Genomic DNA, 23,575 nt, shown 5'->3' with positions numbered 1-23,575 from the left:
AAATCCTTAGTTGTATTTAGGATTTGTAAAATAATTAAATGGAATCACATATATAAGCGGGCATCACAGAGGACACTCAGGAACAGTGTGTTAAACTGAACTGAAAGTTGGAAGAAGCGGTATCACTAGGAACATCTGGAATTTTACCTTCTACTCTCCTCAAATCTATTTTCCCTAATTGATTTCAGTCTGTTATATGACTCTGTCTGATTCCAAACTGGATCCTAACTCTGGAATTCTCCTGCCTTCCTGTCTCAGATTCCCCCCCCCCCACCCACCCCCATTCCTGGTGTTTCATCTTACTGGCTATACCTGCTACATTAGGGTCCTGACACTCACCTAATGGGATCTGGTGTAATAACACCACCCTGGCCCTTAAGTGATGCTTTTTGTCTAATTTGTCCAGCACCTATTAAGTGAGTAAATCTGCCAGTTCTCTTCACCACACTGGAAAGCCATCCTAATTATTTATCCCCGTATTCTTCAAATGGAGACGTCATAACTAAAAGGAGGCAACTTAGTTTTGGTATCTTTGATGCTGCACCACCTCTGACCTAGGGGGGATATTGCCTCAGGACCTCAACAGGAAGGACCAAGTTCATCAGACCTCCAGCTGTCACTTAGAGAGTCCTGTACATCTTTGTGCTGCCGTCCTGTCCCCCAAGGTGCCTGCCGTCTGTGGTTTCCAAGACTTTAGGAGGAACAAGGTGGGGCACTAGAGAGGATGGCAGGAAGATTGATTCTGGCAGGGAGGGAGGTATTTTCCAAAGCCAATTATATCCTCTTCCCCTTGGCCTTAAATACATTGGGGTAGGTCCTGCCCCTGGGTCTTCAGCACCTTGGACAGTAACCACACAGCCTCTGACCCTGCACCTAGTTTATGTGCCTAGGCTTTTATGACTCAAGGACTAGTAAACTCATACAGGACAGAGAAACCTCAAAGATCACCTACTTTAGCAGGTCCACTCCACCTTTATAGGTTAATAAATCCCAGGAGAGTTAAAGTGAGAAGTGACTAGAAGTGAATCTGCTATGTGATCTTGGATTACTTCCCCTCTCTGAACTGCAAATCTAAATCTTGGTTCTAGGATGTCCAGTTTGAGGAAGAAGATGTGGCAATATATATGAACTCCACAGCCCAAAATGTGGCCCTTATAGGGAGAAGGGCCAAATCGATCATGAGTATGAGGACCTCCTAATATATTATTGCCTTCTAAGCATTTTACCTTTCTGTTCCAGTAGCAGCAATTTAATAAAAGAAAAACCCAAGTAAGGCTATGTTGATCAACACCAAACTAATTAAAGAGATTTTATTAAGAGTTTCTATATCAAGGGCCACGTGAAACTCTGGAAAATCTTCCAAGTCAAGAAAGCAGCCCTGAGATTCAGAGAATGTTCCAGATGGAAAGGGTTTTTTTTATAGTTGTTCCATCTGACTTTTTTCATTCATCAGATGAGTGTTATGTTTATTCCACCTGTTCTTTTTTACCTCTTTTTATGCTTTCTCTTGAGTTAATCATTTAGTATTCCATTTTAGCTCATCTGTTAGCTTAGTATGCACATTACATATTTATATATTATATTTTAGTGGTTTCCTTAGGATTTACAATGTACATCCTTAATTAGTCTACCTTCAAATAATGTGACACCTCTTCATGTATAGTATAAGGAACTTAAACAGTATTATTTTATTTCTCCCTTACATCCTTTGTGTTATTATGGTCAGACGTTATATTTTTAAAAATTCTATAAACATATTTTGGCTTTAAAGAGTCATTTAACCTTTAAGAGCAATTAAAAATAAGGAAAAAAGCATTTTATTTTACTTTTACTTATTACATTGCGAGCACTCTTTATCTGTATAGATCCAAGATTTTATTTGATATCATGTTCTTTCTGTTTGAAGAACTTTCTCTAGCATTTCTTTTAGAGTAGATCTGACAATGGATTTTGTCAATTTTTGTTTGATAAAGTTTTTCTTTCTCCTTTATTTTTGAAACATATTTATTCTGGTACAGAATTCTGGATTGACAGGGTGTTTTTTTCCTTTTCAATACTTCAAAAATGTTACTGTATTATCTTCTGGTTTGCATGGGTTCTGATTAGAAGTCTGCTGTAATCCTTTTCTCTGTTTCTCTCGGCATATTTTTTCTTTTCTCTACCTTCAAGATGTTCTGATTGCAAATTTTTCTCCAATTGTTTAAATAATATATGCCTAAGGTTGTGTGTGTGGGGAGGCGGAGCGGAGTGTCATTTATTCTGCTTAATGGTCTCTGAACTTCTTGGATACCTGGGGGGTTTGTCTATCATTAGTTTGAGGAAATTCTTGGTGATTATTTCTTGAAATACTTTTTCTGCCTCATTCTCTCTTTTCCTCCTGCAATTCCAATTACATATATATTAGGCTGTTTGATTCTGTCCCATGCTCTTAGGTATTATACTCTGGTTTTTTCCTCCTACTCTTTTTCCCCTTTGTGTTTCTGTTGGGTAATTTCTACTGACCTGTCTTCATGTTCCTTGATGCTTTCCTTAGCTGTTCCAAGTCTGCCAAGGAGCCTATGGGAGGCATGCTTCATTTATGCTACTGTATTTTTTATTTCAACCACTTCCATTTGATTTTTTCTTACAGTTTTTGCTGAAATTACCCATCTGATCTTTCCTATTGTCCTTATTACGATTAATACGTTTATTAATCACAGCTATTTAAAATTCCCTGTCAGTCCTATCATCAGTGTCATCTGGTTCCAATGATTACTTTGTATCTTACATCCCTCATGATTTTTTTATTTAAAGCTGAACTTCTTGGCTTAGACAGAAGAGACTGAGAAAAATTATTTTTATGCCTGAAAATGGGCACACTTTTCCTTCTGCTAGGCCTTTAGTGATGGGATTTGAGTTAACCCAGGGAGGAGCTGGACTGGGTTAGAGATTTGCTGTTGCCATGGTTACCCTCAGTGCACCACAGGCTGCAAATTCCTGCCTTGCAACCTTGTGTTTAGGGTAGAGAATGGTTTTCCAGAGCCACGTCTATTTGAACCTGTGTTTTAGGCCTTCCCTTTGCTTTGGGCCCCAGAGAGAGTTTCTTTAAGCATTCTTCTCTGCTTCTGCTCATCTGCCTTATTTTTCAGGTCTTACTAGTCAAGCAAGCTTGTTATCTTGGCAGTAGGGAAATCTGGGGGTGTATTTTCTGTTGTTCTGATTAAGCCTCAGTCTTAGACCCTGTTTCCTTGCTTTTCAGGGTGAGGCCTTTTTATTTCCCTGCCCCTCCCCCCAGGTAGTTCTGGGCCCAATGAGTATTCCTGCCCCTCCCCCTTAAGGGCAGCTGTTCTCACCCAATTTTCCACTTAGATTAAGTTTTTTGTTTCATAGGAAAGACCGAAGAGAAAGATCTGGGCAGAATTTTTTCCAACCCATTCTTGTCCAAGCCACAATGGGCATTTGCTTAGGACTCTATCTGACCCTTTCTGTGAGCATCCCCAGAGAAAGCCAGCAAGTTGGTGCAGACTCCCGAAGTTCTGTGGGCTTCAAACTGTCCAGTCAGCCTCATTCAGTCTTCACCAACTTCTTAATTATTCTAGCTCAACACTTCTTACCTGTGACTGGTTGCACCTACCCCAGGCAAGGGGGTGACTCCATCTCCTTTCTCCCTGCAGCGCCTGTCTCTTCAGATTTGGGGCAGCTTGTTTGCTCCCTGACCTCAGCTCTTTGATAGGTTCCCAGAAAAAGTCATGAATTGGAAGCTGATCTGACTCTTCCATTTTAAGAGTATGCACATGGCTTTTCAGGTTGAGGAAATGTGTTAACTTCAAATGCAGAGTCTTATTTTTATATCATTTATATGATTTATTTCACAGAGTGACCTCAAGACCATACCCTACCCTGGGTCTCAAGTCCTCTATTTTGATAAAATGATCTCAGTTTTCTCTAGGACTCTCACAGCTTAATCGTCCATGAAGCTTACATCCTGCAACACACCCTCACCTGCTTCACCTGAGATTCATTCAAAACTCACCTGCAGAGACACCCACTGTGTGCCAGGCCCTGTGGTTGGCCCTGAGGATGTGGGATGCACGAGGCCCTGTTGATCCCACTGAATGACACTCTCAGTTCCCATAGGGAAGGGAACTAGATGGAGTAATGACCACAACTCAGTGGGCAAAAGGCTAGGGTGAGGTCAGCACAGGGCACTCCAGGACTGAGGGCTCTGTCCATTTGGGGGATTCAGGAGAGGTCCCCAGGAGCCTGGATACACATTTCCTGTGACCTCCAAACCTGCTCCACTAGGATCACCACCTGCAAGGTCTCAGGCAAGTCATCCCACCCAAAGCCTGTTGTCTGGTCTGTGAGATCCAGGTCTCAGCTTAAATGTCACCTCCTCCAGGAGGCTTTCCTGGATCCCAACCTAAAGCAGTTAGCCAGTCCTGCTTTATTTTCTTCATAGCACCACACCTACCACTATTAGAAATATTATATTCTTTATCTGTTTTCTTGGTTCTTGTCTGTATGCTCTTGATTCCATGCACATCAAGTGCAAATCTTTTATTCCTTCATACAATAAGTATGTATGTCTTAGTCAGTGTTCTAGCAGCTCAGTATTTACCCATGAACAGAAAGACCAAAGTCACTACCATATGGAGCTCACCTTTTGATGAAAGTATTCAATAAACAAGGTGAACAGGCAGTGGTAAGTGATCAGGAGATTAAACTAGGCTGGAGGAGAGGGGAGAAGTGCCAGGAGGCTGAGGTGTAGTTTCATGTGGGTCAGGAAGGGCCTTTCTGGGAAGGACTCACATGAGCACAGAACAGAAGGAGGTAAGGCTGTGAGCCATGAGGGGACCTGGGGCGAGTGCCCCAGGCTTTGGGGACCACAGTGCAGAGATGGGAGGCAGAAGTGTGTCCAGTACACCCGAGGGTCAGCAAGGAGACCCATGTGGTTGGGGCAAAGTGAGGGTGGATGGTCACAGGGGTCTTGGGAGCCAGGGAAGGACTCTTACTTTATCCCAGAAAGATGGGAGCCATGGAGGGTGTGAGCAGAGGAGCGAGGTGGTTGCTTGGCATTGTTAAAGGTTCTCCTGCTGCTCAGTGGAGAAGAGACCATAGGAGGCAAGTTTGGAATCAGGGAGATGGTTGGGCAGAATAATCCAGGCTGTGGGTGATGATGGTAGGTTGAATCTAGATGAGAGCATGAGACTTCGAGGAAATGAATTTAAAAAACACCAGCACAGCACCTGGCACACAGTAGACCCTCAGGAGACCAAGCCATGATGATCGGTACTGGAAGCTCCTAAGAAATCCGAAATGGAATCTCACAGCTGCCAGCCAGCGCTCACCTGAACTCAGTCCCTCCAAAGGGATGGAAAGGTCAGAACCTCAGGCTACAAAGAGAAATTGCCTCTGATGCTGTGCAGGGAGAAAATCTCCTGTGTTGGAGCAAGAGAAGAGGGCAAGTTATATAAGTGATAAAACGCTCACACTTCACACATTCAACACAAGCTTAAATTACACACATTCGGATATTTTTAAGGGGAAGGTAACCTTTGAAAATGACTTTCTTTTTCTCAGTTAAAAATTATATATTTAAAAGGTTGGAAGGCAAAAATATGTGTTTGGTAGCTTGAAATTTCCCAAATCAAACCTTTTCTTCCTGTAATACATTCATTTGATGGATCTTTTAACTAGATGTGATGCTGCATTCACACAGGGGCCAGGTCACGTGTTTGCTTTTGGTGTGAAACTGACAGCCACTTTAGGTTTTTTTTTTAATGTGCCTTTTAAGCAGAGGAGGTAATTCTAAGAAGAAAACAAACAAACAAACAAAAAAGCGGCCCCAAGGCAAATTAGCCTCCAGCTGTGGAAAGCCGGGTTTCATGGCTGTCAGTTTTTGATCTTGGTGAGAGAAACTGGCAAAGAATCCAAGGCAAGCTTGTAGGCAACTCCAGGGAGCTGAGAGGCAGACACCCGTGAGGCAGAGCCACTGAGCTGAGCCTCCTGGTGGGGGCCAGTCTCTGCCACAGCTGGCTGGGTCACCTGCAACCCACTGTCTGCCCCCATGCCTCAGTTTCCCCAATTGGACTAGTCCTTCTCTAAGGTCCCTCCTAAATTTTAAATTAGTTACAACGGAAGGGCAATAAATGTTGGGGGCAGTGGAGGGAAATGTAATCCTGGAGGGTTTGGGATTATTTAAGGAACAAAAGTGCAGGAAAATACCGTCCTATCTTTCCTGGGGAGATAATGACTCGGCTATAAATGAGAGGTCCAAGTAAGCTAAATATCCTTATACTCGTTGTCGATTTTAATCCTCCCCATAATCCTAGGAGGTGGATATCAATTCATAAATGAGGAACCAGAGACTCAAAGAGGTGACAGGACAAGCCCGAGGGCACCAGCCAGACCTGGGTTGTAGGTATGTGGTCTTCAGATCACATGTTCTGCAGGTGCCTGGGCTCTGAAGTCCTGAAAACAGGAAAGGACCCTGAAGCCGGTCTGCACCTTTCTGAAGGTCCCCAAATGCTGACAATGAGAGTGACTGCAGTGTGGGTTTATGGAAAGCTGGCATCTCTCTCCTAGGGGCCAGTCACAGAGGCCCTGCCCCCTTCCCTGGAGGACCAATTGAGAAAAGGACATTGTCCCGTGGGACCACCCTCTATGAGTCCTACCCGGTAAAACTTGGTTAGAGAAAGCTGCTGGGGGCTGAGAGCCCAGTGAGTTTCTCACTCTCCTCTAGGTCTCAGCAGGGGTCCCCCAGCTGACAGGGTGTCAAGGTGACGCCTGAGCAGTCAGATGCCAGGGAAATTGCTGCCACATCCCTCCAGCCCCGAGAGCAGGGGCCCCGGGAGAGGGACCCACACTTGCCTAAAGAAGGTGGACCCTGGTCCCCATACTGGGGAGGAATGGGGTTGGGGCACGCACCACCTCGGGGTCAACTTCTACATTTGTCTCTTCCAGATCCTTCCGCCCTTGTCCCATTTCAGCCTGATCTCATCATCCCAAACTCATTGCCGTCTACACACTAGGTGCTCAGTGGGCTCTGAAGCAGCTCAGCAAGGCAGTGAAGTTCAGCTTGGCTATTTTAGGAGCCTCAAACCAATTTCAAACCAGAACACGTCATTGACAACTGATGGTTCAGACGGCCTCTTGCTTACACATCGAGCAGAGAAGGATGCGGTGAGAGGTGGGTTCTGCTGACCTCAGCCCCAGAGAGAGCCACAGAGGTGAGACTCACCCCAGATCTTCCTGCTTAACCTCAGGGCCCTTTCAACCTATTCTCTGTACTTCTCTCAGTCACCGCCTCTCATCATTTCAAACTCAATGCCCTGAAACGCAACATGGACAAAACCTAGCTCATCATCTTTCCCCCCAGGCTGCCCCTCACCTTTGTCCCCAGTGAACAAGATTTATTCTACAACCTTCTGAGTCATCCAGGCTTGGAAGCTCAGTGTCACCATAAAATTCCATCTGTTTACAAGTCACTGTCTTTAAGGTCTGCCTTCTTACCCTCATTTTATGATTACTGTAAACACCATCAATGGCCCAGCCATAGACCGTGGCTCTACTCTTCCGGTGCCTGCCTGAATTCTAAAGCCCAGCTCCTATATTCCATTGCCTGAAGACCCTCTCGAGCCTTCTAAGCCCATTTCAATCTCCTTCGGTGCAGGCCAGAGGGGGCAGGGAATTAACTCCCTTGGCAACAGCCCTCAACAAGGAGCCCCAGTTCCCTCAGCCCTCGGGTGGGATCACTCTTGGGTCCCAGAGTTTCTCCAGCAGAACTAAGCCCCATCCACCCACAGGGTGGGAAAGGTGGCCAGGCCAGACATCACCCAGCGGGGTCCGAGGATGTATCTCCAGAAATGAAGACTGGGGCCGGGGCTGGACTGGGGCAGGACTGCAGGGTGGAAAGCTTGCACTAAAGCCCAGGGGAGGACCCTGTGCCAACAGATAGTACATGAGTGTTGAATGAATGAAAGAACAAACAAATGCATAAACTCATGAACAAATGAACAAGGAAATGATGAGTAAATGCATCCACAAGGTGCTGAATGGATGGGCACAGTCAGGAATGAGTGAATGAATGAACTGGGAAATAAAGGAGGAAAGAACAAAGAACTCTCTGGTGACTGTGCGAGGAGCTGGGTGCACAGATGGACAAAGAAAGAATGAAGGAAGGAATGAACAAAACAAGGGGTGAAAGGCCGGAGAGGGGAGCATGTATCGCTCAGTGGTAGAACGCATACTTAGTAGGCATGAGGTCCTGGGTTCAATCCCCAGTACTTCTGTTAAAAAAAAAATCTGGAAAAACAGGGATGGGGGCAGAATAAATTAACACCTAAATGTCTGTGAAGAGAGGGCTGCAAGCAACCAGAAATGAATGAGCAAAAGCTCAAGAGGTGAACATGTGTGAGTGGGCTCCTGAACACGTGTGTGCCCGGGAGTAGCAAACCCCCGAAGTCCAAGGGCAGTGTCTCCAACCAGGCAGGAGGCCAAGGCCTTGGCAGATCTTGGCCACAGAACTGCCTAAGGTGCCCTCATTTTAGATTCAAAAAGAACCTTATTCAGCAGAAGGCGCGCTGCTTGGAGGGATTAGCTCTGGGTTCAGAGGGAAGAGCTAAACGGAATTGACTGCATTGTTTTCCCAATTAGGTCACAGATAATTACCTATTATGCAGCAAACCCCCAGCATGATTTTAATAATTGCTATTTAAATAACACATTTTCACTGTCTCCTTGCAGATTAACCTCTGGGAGGTGTAATTACTGCCGGCGTGGGAAAGTGTGCTGTGCGGCCTGGGAATGAGTTAGGGGTTTGGCGCCATCGCCATGATTGTCCTATGAGACCCCGCGGCCAGGTGATGCTGGGGACAGAGCTCAGGTTTGGGAAAACCTGGATCCAGGACATCAGGCAAGTTACTCCCCCATCTGGGCTCCTCCCCTGTGAAGTGAAGATGGTCTCAAATTCCCAAACTCCTCAGGTCACCCGGGAGCTCTCACTGTAGACCCAGCTCAGCGTCAGAGTTAGTCACCACCAAGTGTGTCCCCACAGCTCAGCTACATCCTCATCACCAGGTAACGGGGTCTCTGTGTCTCCCCCACCAGCCTGAGGGTGGAGCTGATCCCATCCTCAGTGTGCGATCAGGTCCCAGCACAGTGTCTGCACACAGTAGGTGCTCAGTGGAGGCTGGTGGAGGAACACATGCATCTTGTTGTGCAGTGTGGGTCTGAGAAGCCGCTTCAGTCCCTTTCAGAACAACGAGGTTTGATCAGCAGGCAGCCACTCAGCACGTGCTCACGGAGCTTCTCACAATGGCCCCGTCACTGACGTTCTCCCGAGTGTCACTCATTTCCACGACTCCACTGGTGTCTGCCTGTCTTGGCCCCTCCTCTGCTCCCTGGGCACTGCCCCCAACACCTGGTGGGCCTGAATGTCTGGAAACTGGTGCGACTGTGCAGAGTATCAACGGGCTGTGATGCGGGGCCGTGGGGCTCCACTCTGACGACAGTGTGAGAGAGTTAATGTATCTCCAGGTCCCCACACTGACCCTGACCCTGACCTGGCAGTGATGAGAGGTCAGCATGTGGGTCTGATCCCGCACAGGGATGGGGGCGGAGACCTGCTGAGTTCCCCCTGAGTGCCTGGAGGAGCTGGATGGAGATCCCAGGCCCCTGACAATGACCTCGATGCCGTCCCTGCTGTCCATCATGTGGACTGAACGCTGTGTATTTGCACCTGTGACTCTGGAACGTCTTCCTGCTTCCAGAAGTCTGCTTTGCTAAATAGTCCAGCTCACTCAAACTGCCTCCTCTCTCTCTAAGGTGCTGGAAACTCCATCTGACAAGTCCCGCCTGCAGGTGTGCTGGGTGGTCCCTTATACCCTTGTCTGCGTCTGACCCTCCTGACCATTTGGGTGACAGCCAACCCCCTCCCCAATCAGCCCTGATGGAACTGGCCATGGCAGGGGGCAGACCAGCCTAAGAGGGAGGCCAAGCGGATCACAAGAGCCTGAACTCCATGGGGAGGAAGGTGGACTGCATCCAAACTGCTAACAATGACAAGCCAGTGAGGAGAGCACAGAAAGGAGTTCTGTGAAGCCGAGTTGATCAGTGCCCTCGTCCAAGGGTTCAGGACCCTGGGGGTGACCCTGGTGGGCCCAGGGAATCCATGACAACAAGTCACCTTGGGTCCATCATCTATAGGACCTTCATCAGTTCCAGGACTTACCTGTCTCCCATCTCAGGCAAAGGTGTTGAGCATAGAGACCAAGTGACCATCCTGGCAGGTCACCTCCATGAGCTCTGCCTGCGAGGCCGTTCTGGCCGGACTCGTCCACGCTCTCTGCTCTCCTGCAGCAGGTCTGGCCTCGCCGGGGCAGCCCTGGCAGGTGCCCCAGGAACTGGGTCATGGGGTCCCTGCTCACCTTTCCAGGAAGCCAAGGACACCTCCAGGCCACCTCACAGGCGGCTGGGCAGGCAGCTGGGACTCCTCCTGTCTTTGCTACATTTCTCAAACTGTTCTCGATCATCACAAATTGCCCTTGGAGACCAAGGAAGAAGCTATAAAAATTAAAGGAGAAACAGGCAGCAGTGACTCCCATGAAATGAGATCAAATTTCCTTCTACCCAATTAAACACGGGCATTTAAAGCGTCCTTTTCACATGATGCACTGACTCCTGTTAGGGGAGATTATGCAGCTCAAAACACCACTGACTGAGTGGTTTAGACCACAGAAATTTATTTTCTCACAGCTCTGGAGGCTGGAAGTCCAAGATCGAGGTGCCAGCATGGTGGACTTCAGGCGAGGGCCGTCCTCCAGGCTTACAGGAGGCCACCTGGTCGCTGTGCCCTCACGTGGCCTTTCCTCTGTGTTTGCCTCTGGGGGCGAGCACTCTGGCTCCTCTTCCTATAAATACTCTAATCCTTTAGATCAGAGACTCATTCTTATAACTTCATTTAACCTCAGCCACATCCTTGTGCAGGCTTCACTTTATGTTCCAGAACCCCGTCTCCTCATTTCTCAGGTTGGAGATGATCACTCTCACAAGGTTGCTGGATGGATTCCAATCCGGTTTTCTCCACTCCAGGACTTTCAACATTTGTAGCCAGATCGTTCTTTTTCTGGGGGCCTTTCCTGTACACTGTAGAATTTCAGCAGCAGATGTGGCCTCTTCTGGCCACAAGTCAGGAACACACGTCCCCACCCCACTCCCACTAAGTTGTCACAACCAAAATAATCTCTAAACTTTGCCAAACTTTCCCTGAGGGGCAGAAATCAACCCCAGACTTGAGAACTACTGCTTTAAATGGAGGAATGTGAGAAAAATGGCAGTTTCTGGGATATTTCAAGCATCAAAAAATGGTAGTAAGTGTTATTGACTAAATGAAGAAGGAAGATAAAGCAGAGGTGGTCTTGGGAGAGACGCTCCCTACCTCTTTGTCCCTTTAGGAATTTCTTTGATGGGCTGCTTAGCCAGTTTGATAATCTCTTATTCTTCTGATAAAGCCTTGACAGCAGAAAGCTTTATCATCAAAGGGAAAAAGGAAAAGGAAGAGGCTCACACCGTGATGTCCATAAAACCCATTTCTTACACAAGGTCCCTGGTTGCAAAGAGGCGAAGGGCAGCCCCTCGCCCCTGCCCGTGTGGCTGGCACTCAGGACAGGACAGACAGTCTCACTGCGTCCCCACAACAGCTGCAAAGGGGCATCATCCTCCCATCAGGCAGATAGGGAAACTGAGGCTCGGGGATGTCACTTCAAGGTCAAGTGATGTCACTTCCTAAGCACTTGCTATGTGAGACTCAGCAGTAAACAAAGTCCCTGCTCCATGGAGCTGGCGTTGGGCTGGCAACCCAGATCAGAGGGGTGAAGACATGACAGGTGACAGGTGTCAGGTGGTGATCAGTGCGGAGGAGAGAAATAAAGCAGGATGTCAGGCAGCCTCGTTTGCCCTAAAGAAGGGCCTGCCCTGTCCTGCTGCCCTGAGGCTTCTCAGAACTGCTTTTGGCTGGGGAGGCTCCTGGGTGCTAAGAACACTTATGGGAATGACAGGAGCATGGAGGAGAACCGAGGGCCCTTCATTCATTCATTTACTCATTCACTCATCACCCAGGCCAGCGCTGGTTTAAGTCATTGGAACCAGGCACTCAGGCCCCTCCCACTCCATCACTCCAGCCGGGGGCTTGATCCTCCAAGCCAGCTTGTATAGGGGGTCTTGCCTGGGCTCTGGGCCTGTCTCTGCTCCAGGTCCTTTGTCTGCACAGTGCAGGCAGTCACAACACTTACTGACCTGTCACTCGTGCTGGGAATGTGCCGATGGTTCACAGGCTTTGTCCCCGCTCAGCCTCACGACTGCCTTGCACGCCCACAATGCACAGAGTAGGAAACTGAGGCCCAGGGAGGTGACATCAGCTGCACAGTCCCAGAGTCAGCAAGTGGCTTCAGGTCAGAGGACCTGAGTTTGTGTCCAGGCTCAGCCATTCCCCAGCTGTGGGACCTCAGCAAGCCTCTTGCCACTGGGCCTGTTTCCTCATCAGCAAAGTGATGGTGGTGGTGCCTGCCTGCGGAGCTGCTGCAAGGGGAACTGAGATGGTGCTGAGGACACAGAGGAAGTGCCTGGCACAGAGGGACTGTGATCCCGGTGACAGCAGCTCCCTCTTCTAGGAGGCTCCCTGCATTAATTCTCCTGGCAGCTCTTAGATGAACTTGCTGTTATAATCAGTAACAAACGTGCTGTGGTCTCCAGTTTTCAAATGAAGGAATCAAGGTCAGGGAGGTGATGTCATTAAGTCACTTGCCCAAAGCAGACACAGATGTGAAAAGCAGAATCCGGATTCTACCTTATACTTTGTGCTTTTAATTGCAAGGATTTTTCTGTTTCCTTTTGCCTGCCTGCCTGCCTTCTTTCTTTTCTTTCTTTTCTTTTCTTTCTTTTCTTTTCTTTCTTTCTTTTCTTTTCTTTCTTTCTTTCTTTTCTTTTCTTTTCTTTCTTTCTTTCTTTCTTTCTTTCTTTCTTTCTTTCTTTCTTTCTTTCTTTCTTTCTTTCTTTCTTTCCCTTCCTTTCTTTCTTTTTTCTTTCTTTCTTTCTTTCTTTCTTTCTTTCTTTCTTTCTTTCTTTCTTTCTTTCTTTCTTTCTTTCTTTCTTTCTTTCTTTTCTTTCTTTCTCTTTCTTCTTTCTCTCTCTCTCTCTGTTTGGCTCATTTCCTTCCCCCTCCCCATTCATATTGACCAGATTCTGTTTATTTCCTCTTTCCCATCTACTGGTTTGGAAATTCCATATTCCATTCTCTTTTTTAATTTGGCCTTAAAAATCATAATAAGCACACTTGACTGAACACAGTCTAAAGTAGATCGATATCCCTCCCCTAGCTCTGAGCAGCACAAAGACCCAGAATATGTTTCCTCTGACATCCTTTCCACTTCAGTGTTGTGCGTTCTGGACCGTGGTCCCGCCTCCTCGGTGTCCCCGCGCTGGTTGTGATCAGGATGGCCAAGGGGGCTACACTGACTTACTATGATCCGCCCCAAATTTACCCTTTTTTTTTTTTCTGCTCCCTATTGCTGGCTTGCTCCTCTCTTTCTTTCTAGGCTCAATGGCCTCCTTCCTGAGTGATTTTTTAAATCAGTTCTTTTAAAAGGGCTTGCAAGTGTCTCATTGCCTGAAAATGTATTTCTTCCTCATTCCATTCTGAGTGATAACTTAGGCTGGGTCTAGAATTTTACTTTGCTTGTTTCATTGGGCACTAAAAACATTTTATCCCGTGGCTTTCTGTCCTCTGCTGTTGCTGGGGAGACTCTGCTGCCTGTTCTCATTCCCTGGGAAGCATCTGTCTTCTCCCCAGCTACTTTTTACAGATTTTTCTCTTTTCTTGGTGCTCTGCATTTTCCCTAAAGTGTATGTCTAATCGTGGTTTTAATTTTGTGTACCCTGCTCGAGATTATTAGAGGTGACTAAAGGGGGCAGAGCCAGGGGTTGCAGGACAGAAGTTTGCCTCATAATATCAGCATGTTGTTGATATTACTATTATTAATATTGTCTTAGTCTTGGGGACTGCTATAACAGAATGGCATAGACTGTGTGGCTTATAAATGACAGACATTCATTTCTCACCATTCTGGAGCCTGAGAAGTTTAAGAACAAGATGCGGACAGACTGGGTGTCTGGTTCTCAGTCCTCACGTGGTGGATGGGGCTGGGGGCACTCTGGAGTCTCCTTTACAAATTCACTAAACCCTCTCCTGAGAGCTCCACCCTCACGATTAACTCCTGTTACCAACACATTGAGGATGTGGTGCGGTTTCAATATATGAATTTTGGGAAACACATTCAGCCTATAGCAAATATTAATACTGATAATAATTACTAAGCATTCTAGCTATCACAGGCTGGGGGCTGACTATGTGCCAGGCACTAAGCTAGGTGCTGTGTATTTGTGTGCATGTATGTGTGTGGTGTATATATCAGTTTATTTCATCCTAAAAGACCACCTAAGGAGAGTACTACCATTCTCCCCATTTTACAGATGAGGAAACTGAAGCATAGAGCAGCTGAGTTCACTAGAGATGGGGAGTTGGGTGTAGGGTGAGGGGGGCACAGACTTGGGGGGTCAGACAGGTCAGAGTTCACATCCCCATCTGGCCTCTGATCAAGCGGCATGGGCTTGAAGAAGTGACTCCAGCTTTCTGAGCCTCAGTTTCTACCTCTGTCAGATGGGAGATGGGCAGGACCCCTGGGGGACCCCAGGCCTGGCAGGGGCTGCACGTGCGAGAATGCCCCCTCCCTCCCTGAAGCTGCAGCTGGTGCCAAGTCCCTGTTCTGGTTCCAGGCGCCTTTGGGGCTGGGGACACCCAGAGGAGAGGACGGTCTGTTAGTGAGAGAGGGGCTGGCTGAACTGCCTTCTGAGAATTGCCCTGGAGTCCATGGGGCCCAGAAATCCCAGGGATGTGAAATACCAATATCACCTCTGGGGTCCAAATCCCCCCTGGCAGGGAGCAGTGGACCCTCCACACCAGCTCTGCAGCCGACGGCAGAGGGGCTGAGTTGCACAGATGAGACTGGACTCCCCAACGCAAGGATCTCTTTGATTACTTCTTCATGAAAAACATATTTGCGGCCAAGCTGAAATTATATTGTCAGCAGTTAATTATCACTTGTCAAAGAAGTGCCTGCCCAGATTGTGGGTTTAATTTCCACATAGGTTTTTAAAAGCCATGTTCCTGTTGCTTGATGTGGACTCTCAGAGAGAAGAAGAAACAGAGAAAAAGAGAGACATTCACTGTTGGAAAGAGTGCTTATTTTAAATCAGATTTTTAAATAAACAGGTTTCCTTGGTGTCTGAGTCAGGACTTTTTGCAAGTAACAGAAAAACAGTGTAGTTTAGGCAAAAAAGAAATGAGTTTCATGGAACTTAGGGGGCTCCTGCCGGGTCAGGATCTGAACCAGGGAAGGAGAAAGGAGTTTGGACTGAGTGGGGTGAAGCAGAGAAAGACATGGAGGCCACTCACCTGCCAGGCGGTCAGAGCCACCAGGTGGAGGCTGCACCTCTGGTGAGAGGGACACTTTAGGGGCAGGTGGTCCATGCAGGTTTGGGTGCACTGACGAGTGGGAGGGTCTTGGGGATCAGGGGGGCAGTTGGATGGAGCTGGGCAAGAGGTGTGTCTTAAAGACAAAGTTGTTATAAATGCAGCCTGTGCCCCACTCACATCTGCCAAGAGAAAGGAGTCTTCCTTCTCATAAATGGACCAGCAGGGGGCGCCTCTTCCCAGCTCGCACGAAGGCTCACCTGGATGAGCTCCCCCAACAGTAGCACCATCGCTCCAGCTGCCTGTGCTCCTGCAGGAATGCTGCTTCGGGTTTCCCTAGGGAGCAGTGGCTGCATCCTGGGATAAGGACGCAGAGGATCCGTTTCTCTTCAGGACATTAGCAAGACCCTCAGCGCCGGCAGTGGCGTGCTGGGGTCACCTCACACACTACTCAACACCCGTGCTCTTTCTGGAACGTCCCGGAGCGGCATCACACCTGCATGGGAGCCGTGTCTGGAGCTCAGAGCCCAGCCCCGGCCCCGACCTCGGCAGCTGTGTGAAGCCAGGGGGGGGGTTCCCAGCCAGGCCACGCCTGCAACCTCCTGTGAGAACAGGGGTGTCACCAGCAGCTGCGCCCCGGGGCTGCTGTGACAGGTGACGGGACAGTGTGGCCTTTAGGACAGCGTCTGACACGGGAGCGGAGCCAGCGCTCCGGGCACTCAGCTCTGCAGCAAGTGTCCACCGAGAGCCCCGGGGGCGGGCCCTGCCTCGGCCCCAGGGAGAAGCCCAGGTTCCAGGAGAGGAGACCCTGGCGTTAAGGGTGGACCGCGGTGGGGAGGTCGGGGAAAGAGCCAGGAGGACAAGGAAGCAGGGGAGGTGGAGGCGGGTGCTGGGGTCACAGTTGTAAACAGGGGTCAGGGAAGGCCTTTCAGAGCAAGTGACACCGGGGCAAAGACCTGAAAGAGGGGAGGGAGGGAGCCGGGCAGACACGGGAAGAGGCTCTGCCTGGAGGGAAGGGCGAGGCCAGGCGGTAAGGAGGAGCAGGCCCAGGGCTCCTGGTCCAGGAAGGATGCAGGGCTGGAGGGGAGCCAGTGACGGGGAGGGGCTGCGGGATGGGGGACACGCACAGCCCTGGGCCACCCACAGCGTGGACTGTGCCCCAGTGAGGCAGGAGCCATGGGGCGTGGGGCAGAGCAGGGACGGGTCCACCCTGAGTCCCAGAGGGTCACCCAGCTCTGTGGGGTGAGTGACGGGAGAGGGGCCAGGGCAGAGGCAGGGACCAGGCAGGAGGCCGCTGTGCAGGTCCAGGCGTGATGGTGATGGACCAGGGTGAGAAACTGGAGAGCGGGAGAAGACCCCACATGTGGGGTCACGTGAAAGTCATGCCAAAAGAAGCTGGGGAGATCTATCCATCAGTATTAACACGACTGGCTCTGAAAACTTCATACTGTTTCACTCAGCATCCCCTTGCAGGAGCCCGTTGTAACCTGTTGTTGGTAAGGTTGTTGGTTTTTGTCCTATACCCTAACATACCCTGACAGTCACACCAGCGTGGACCCAGTCACGCACGGGTACTTCTATGTAAGTAGGAAAAAGAATGAGGAGAGTAAAAGCTACTGCCTTTGGGAGGTGAGCTGTCAGTGATTTACACACTCTTTGATATTAATGGTCGCACTTTCCAAATGCCGTAGTAAGTAAGCGTCACTTATATGAAGGGGAAAGGTCAGTGTTATTACCCAGAGTGCCGGCGCGGCCATCCCAGTCCCGGGCTGCAGCTCCAGCTCCTGGTGGGCTGAGCGTCTGTCCCGCCCAATTAGCCCTTTATTATACATGGTTTTGTTCTCTAATTGTCCGCCCTGAATAATTTAGCACGGTCATATACTGTCTTGTTCTCAAACATTTAATTTAGTGTGTCTGGACCTCATTCTCTCATCTCAGAGTGCAGTGGTGGCAGGAAGGGGGATTTTTCCAGGCCCCTCAACGCCATCACTCCCTCAGGACCTGGGATAATAAAAGCTAACTCTGTGCCAGGCCCTGTGCTCAGCACTTCACCTGCGTTAGTTTAGGAATCATTTCAACAATCCCATGAAGGAGGCACTGCTGCTATGCCCCCATTTTACAGATGAAGATCCTGTAGCACAGAGAGGCTTAGAAACTCATCCAAGATCACACAACTCACAAATGGCAGAGCTGGGCCTTGAACCTGTGCAGTCTGCTCCCCAGTCCCTGCTCTTCCTGCTCTATTGAGTGTCTGCCTGGACTGTGCCCAGACCCTGTGCCAGGAGCTTGATACAAGAGTAATAATAACAGAATCCATCACTGAGCGCGTCACACATGTTACCACGTCTAAGTCTGGTCCCCACCACATAAGGCAGATGTTTTTATCTTCAACACACATGTGTGGGCACTGAGCTCAGAGAAGTTAAACAACTTTCCCTAAGTCTCACAGCCAGGAAGTGGCAGAACCCAGACTGGAAACCAGGTTTGGCCAAAGCCTGTGCTCTGACCAGGGTCTGGAGCTCAGGACCGCTCACAGGGATGGCGCCTCCTCCGTCAGGGTCTGGGATCAGATGCGGCAGCACCCCCAGGAGGGCCCCAGAGATCAGCGGTGAGATGTGGTCCCGCGAGCAGGAGGGGAGAGAGCAGGGGGTGCAGAGTAGGGAAGGGGAGATACTGGAACCCACAGGGCCTGGGTGGGCTCCCTGCAGGGGCCCAGGTGCCGTGGGCAGCACTGCTCAAGAGGGGCAGTGTCACTTGGTCACTGTGGCCATGCTGCCTTCTGGGCAGAGACTGGTGGCCACCTTGAGTCTGGAGGTGTGACTCACTGTGGGTTCTAAATCTAGTGGGAGTTTCTCACCTGGCACAATTTTTCTAATTGTCATTGTCACAGCTGACCACATTTTGTGACAGCCAGAAACCCAGAGTCTGGGGTGGGCCCCAGAGGAGGGAGAGGCCTGGGATGGTCTGGACGGGATTTGAGAGGGGGAAGGGATGACTCAGAGCCTGGGGGAGGCTCAGGTTGAGGGTGGGGGGCGGCCTGTTCCCCAGGTGGGGCGTTTCACAGTCCCAGAGGCTGTGCTCACTGAATATTAGAATCAGAGGATGAATCAAAGCAAAGTGGAAGAATAAATGTTGTCATTCTGGAAGATTAGAAATGCTCTCTCCCCACGTGCTTTGGGTCTTTCCACGGGGCTCATCCCCAGCCTAGAACAGAGGCGGGCACAAAGCAGGCACTCAGGAGACTGTTGGGTGAGAGATGGGTGAGTGAATGGGCCTCAGTTTCCCCATCTGTAAAATGAGGAAGTCAACTCCCCCATCCCTCTCCTGCACCCACCCCCATGGCCAGTTCTCTGGGGAGCTGGGAAGACCAGGAAGACTGGAAATAGTGGAGATGGGTGCAGGTCTGAGTGGAGGCATGGCAGAGGGGACAGCCAAACCCCCGTGCTGCAGGGCTGGGCTGCCATTTCATTTCACACTTGGTGCCCAAGCTTGCATCATGGTGCTGGCCAGGAGCCCCATGTGCAGCTATTAAATGTGATGTGCTGTAGGTGTATAATTATTCAAAGTGGTTTTTGCATAATTCAATAAAACTATAAATATGGAGTGTATTATCCATCATTATCATATGCTATGTTCTGTGTTAAGGATATAAAGTGTATATTATTTCCTCCCCAAATGGAAGTTGCCAGTTCAGGACCAAAGAAATGACACCATTGATTACACTGTTTATCAGAGGATGAAGGGCAGCAGGGACGGCGGCAAATCTCCCTGCACCACAGGCAGGTCCTGGGGTCCTGGAGCTCTGGAAGGGAAAGAGAGTGGAGTCAGGAGAGAGGTCAGCCCCAGCCACCAGCCTGGACAGGTGACAGTCGGTGGGGAGTGGTTACCTGAGCATCTGCCTGTGGCTCCACCCAGGGCCCTGCAGGGGGTCAGAGCACAGTGGCTGGAACCTGAGGATCCGGAGCCCCGTCTGCCCTCACTTGACTGGGGGTCACCCCCTGAACCTCAGTTTCCTCAACTGTAAAGTGGGAGTGAGCACAGCTCCCTCCTCACGGGGTGGCTGTGAGGATTCAGGGAGTGAGAGCAGGTGAAGGGCACCCAGCACCCGCAGAAAGTGTTCACCTGTGTGAACTGATGCTCCCGCTGTTGTCACCCCAGGGTTGTGACAGAGGAGGCAAACGGGCCCATTTTACAGATGGGGCTAATCGCTGCAATGGCCACCAGCTGCTAACACCCCCTTGGGCCAGGCGCCTGCACGCACGACCCCACATCACTTTCACAAGCGCCCTACATGGCAGGTGCTGTTATGTCCCCTCTCCTAGGGGAGGGGGCTGTGCCTCGGGGAGGTCATGTACTTCCCAGATCACACAGCCTGCAAGGGACAGAGGCTCAGAGCAGGGCTTTCTGCCCCCAGGGCTCAGGCTTGGGGGCAGAGAGACCCCACCCGGCCCAGGATACTCAGTCACAAGCACTGATGAGAAGGTGGTGGACACTCGTGGCTGCCTGCCCAGCAGCCCACCCCTCCTTCCTTCACTCACAGAACCCTGGGCTTGTTCTGCAGTAATAGGCCCAGACCTGATGGGTCTCCCCAGCCCAGAGGTGAAGCCAAGTCTTTTCCAGACATTATTTTGGGAGTGGGTATGTGACCCAGATCTGGCCATTGATGTGTGAGGGGTAAAACTGCTAATGGAGGGACTGCTTCTGGGAATTGTTTTTCCTCACTCCTCTCCCTTCTCAGGATGAATGCTGCAGTATAAGACGTGATGTTTGGAGCTGCAGCAGCCATCCTGCAACCATGAGGCGACAAGCTAATGACAAAAAGCCACCATAACCAAGGATAGCAAAGAGGAGAGAAGGGACGAGCCTGGGTCTTTATTGACATCTCTAAACATCTGATGAGACTGCAACCACCTCCCTTCAGACATCTGGCTGTGTGAGAACATTTCACATTTCAGTTGTTTGGGCTTCCGTTTTTGACATTTCTGATACATGCTGCCCTGCACATGTTAACGAATAGAAATGCCTTCTCTATGCCCAGCACTCACATGCCATACTCTTCTGCACACAAGGTCATAATCATTTGTCCATACCTGTCGCCCCCCTCAGACCCTAAAATCCTGGAGGGGAAGGTTCCATCTTGCAGGTCTTTGTAGCTCCCAAGTGTCACGAAGGTTATGACCCGTGGTGATTCCCAGTTATCACAGCATAAATAACATGAAGGATGGAAGTGATGAGTGAGAGAACAGTTAATAAACAAACGATCATTAAAATGAGTAAATAAAGAGTCGTAGTAAATGTGAAAATGCTTTGTAAACTGCCAAGTGCTGAGCCCAAGGGCAGGATTGGGTTCTAGTATGTGGATACAGTTGAGGGAGGAAAGAGGTGCAGGGTGGAGAGCAGAGATTAGAGGAAAAGATTTGTCAGGGGAAATAAGGCTGCATCTTCCTCCCAGACATCCCCCTGCCTCTGCATCCTGCTGGCGGGGACCTCAGGTCCAGAACCCCAACCATCCCATGTGTTCCTGTCTTTCCTGGGGCTCCTTGAGCCTTCCACAGCCAGCACCTCTCTCTCTCCCCAAATAGACCCTGAGAGATAGTTTTGTGCACTGTCATTTTCTCTCTAAAAAATTGCCATCAGAAACCCAATGGTTATCATTACCCCAGCTGCAGTTCTTGGTTGTTATTTTTAAAGGTGAAAGGGGAGTGGACCCCGGGAGAGGAGGCATTAAGGAGGAGCAGAAAGAAACTGTTCAGGGCAAAGGGCTTGCAAAATTTCAGCTCCAGGTTTTGTAGGGAGACTGGATTAAGGGATCAAATCAAATGAATTTTGCTGTCAGAGTAAGAGATCTGTCTTCCCACCACCCCCCAATGCCTTAATTTGACAGTTGGCTTCGAGAGATTTGACAGAATTCATTTTTCTAGCAGACAAGAGAGATCAAGGTATTAAACAAAACACATTCCACTGTGAGAGCTCTGTTAACTGCTTAACTCAGCAGAGGTGAGTTTGTGGCAAAACTGGGAAGTCATTTTTTTTTTCCCCTGGAAAATTGCCCATGATGGGGAAGGGAGTCGATGGGCAGGCGGGACAGAGGTGGAGGTGGCTGGGTGCTCCTGAGTCTGCCCTCCTGCCCTCAGGGTCACCCAGGGGAAGCCAGCAATGGGGAGGTCTGACCTCTAGGGGCAGCCACTCCTGTGCTCTGAGCCTCAGTTTCCCTTTATCACACTGGCCAGTGGCCTTTCTTTTCACAGTCATCATATTTCAAGCAGACACATTTCCTGTGTTATCTCACTTGGTCCCCACAACAACCCGCAAGCGCTCAACCAAGTCAGGTTGGCGTTGGTCACTCACCCCCTCTCCACTCTGAACCTCCGGTTCCTCATCGGTGCAAACGACAGATCTGATGAGATTCACCTCCAGGGGGAAGCTGCAGGTTCAATGAGCCCACAGATGTAAGAGCACACAGTAGGTCTTCAGCTGGCAGTGGTCCTGGGGGAGGCCAGATGGGGGCAAGAGGAGAGTTGGGGCTTTGGAGATAATCCTGGGTGGACAGACGGGTGGCACCCAGAGGCATCCTGGGAATGGTTGCATCCAATGAGCACCGTTATTACTGCTGCCTCTTTTACGGAGGAGGAAACCAGGCTCACACATGGTTGCTGGTCACCCAAAGCAGAGTAAAGACTCAACGACATTTTACGCTGCTCGCTTGGTCTACGGCTGCTCTCTGCAGATGCCGTCCACGTGCTCTATAAATGCTGTCGTGTGCACCAGCTTCTCGCTCTGGAAGTGGCTTTCAAAGGTCAGTCAGTCATATCCTCCTATCTTCTAGGCCAAGAGGCAGAGGCCTGCGGAGTCTGTGTTCCCATCAGTTCCTGCAGTAGTTAGAGCCAGGCTGGGGCTACGAGCCGGTCTGCTCAGCCCAGGCAGCCTCTGTGCTCTGCACGCCTGTGATGCCGGCTCCTGCCAGGCAGCGAGACCGCCTCCAAGCCCCGGGGGGGCTGCTGGCCAGCAGTTTGGCTGACAGGACAACGTTAAGAGTCTGGGAGGTGCAGATGCCACAGCTACCGGGCTGAGTCCGTGCCCAGGGAGGTGGCAGAGTCACGGAACCAATTATAAGAGCAGCCGCCGCTTCCTGGTACACACAGCACACACCGAGCGCTCCACATGCATTATCTCGCTAATCTTCCCAACACCCTGTGAAGTCACTTGTCCAAAGTCACCTGACGGAGAAGAGAGCTGAACCAAAGCCCCAGTCACTCCAGAGCGTGTGCTCATAACCGCTGTGCTGTGCAGGTAAACAAACATGAGAACCCCACACAGCCCCGCCTCTGCCGTCAGTGAAAACCGGCCCCTCTGGTGCCCACGGAGCCGGGGAGCCTTGGCAGAGCCACGAGCCCTGGGCTGTCCAGTGCGGCAGCCCCAGCCTCGCGCCCCTGCTGAGCACTTGAAACGAGGCTGGTCTGAACTAAGATGCACTATTAGTGTCAGACACGCAGATTTTAGGGTTTAGTATAGAAGAAAGTATAATGTCTCGCTATTAATATTTTAACATTGATTACAGGCTGAAATGATATATTGGGTTAAATAAAATACATTTTTAAATTTCACCTGTTTCTTAACTTTAACATGACTACTCCGAAATATACAACTACATGCATCACCCCTGTGATATTTCTATTGGACGGTGTTGATCTAGACCTAAGTACCAGCTAGAGGGGAGGAATTGTTCCCTGGCCCCACCTAGAGCCCTGGCTAAGCCCAAGGCTGTGCTCTGGAGCAGGGACCACTGCTAGCATCCTGGGTGCAGGACCTCACACCCATGACCCTGCTACCCCCTCCCCATTGCCCCCCACGGCAACCAGGACATGGAGCAGGCTTCTCATGAATGCTGTTGGTGGAGCCACAGACACCTGCTGTTATCAGTGAGGAGACCAAGGCCCAGAGCATTGAGGTGCACACGACTGCTGAGTGCTGGGGCCAGCGCCAAGCCCATTCAGTGTCCCAGGCTGTCTAGACTCAGACTGGTGCCAAGTTGGTCGCCAACACTCAGTCTCAGGATGTCAGACTCAC

General features: G+C 49.9%; 1 long non-coding RNA gene across 1 annotated transcript; it reads right to left on the bottom strand.

Moving 5' to 3' along the window:
- Positions 1-19,214: 19,214 nt before the first annotated feature.
- Positions 19,215-22,855, bottom strand: LOC135322893 (uncharacterized). Its single transcript, XR_010383907.1, has 2 exons — positions 21,857-22,855; positions 19,215-19,310 (listed from the first exon to the last, which is right to left on the bottom strand). It is a non-coding gene; the product is annotated as an uncharacterized LOC135322893 (long non-coding RNA).
- Between the last annotated feature and the right edge of the window lie 720 nt (positions 22,856-23,575).

This window comes from Camelus dromedarius, chromosome 14, assembly GCF_036321535.1.
Source record: "Camelus dromedarius isolate mCamDro1 chromosome 14, mCamDro1.pat, whole genome shotgun sequence".
Taxonomy (NCBI): Eukaryota; Metazoa; Chordata; class Mammalia; order Artiodactyla; family Camelidae; genus Camelus; species Camelus dromedarius.
This window is presented reverse-complemented; position numbering and strand designations above follow the sequence as displayed.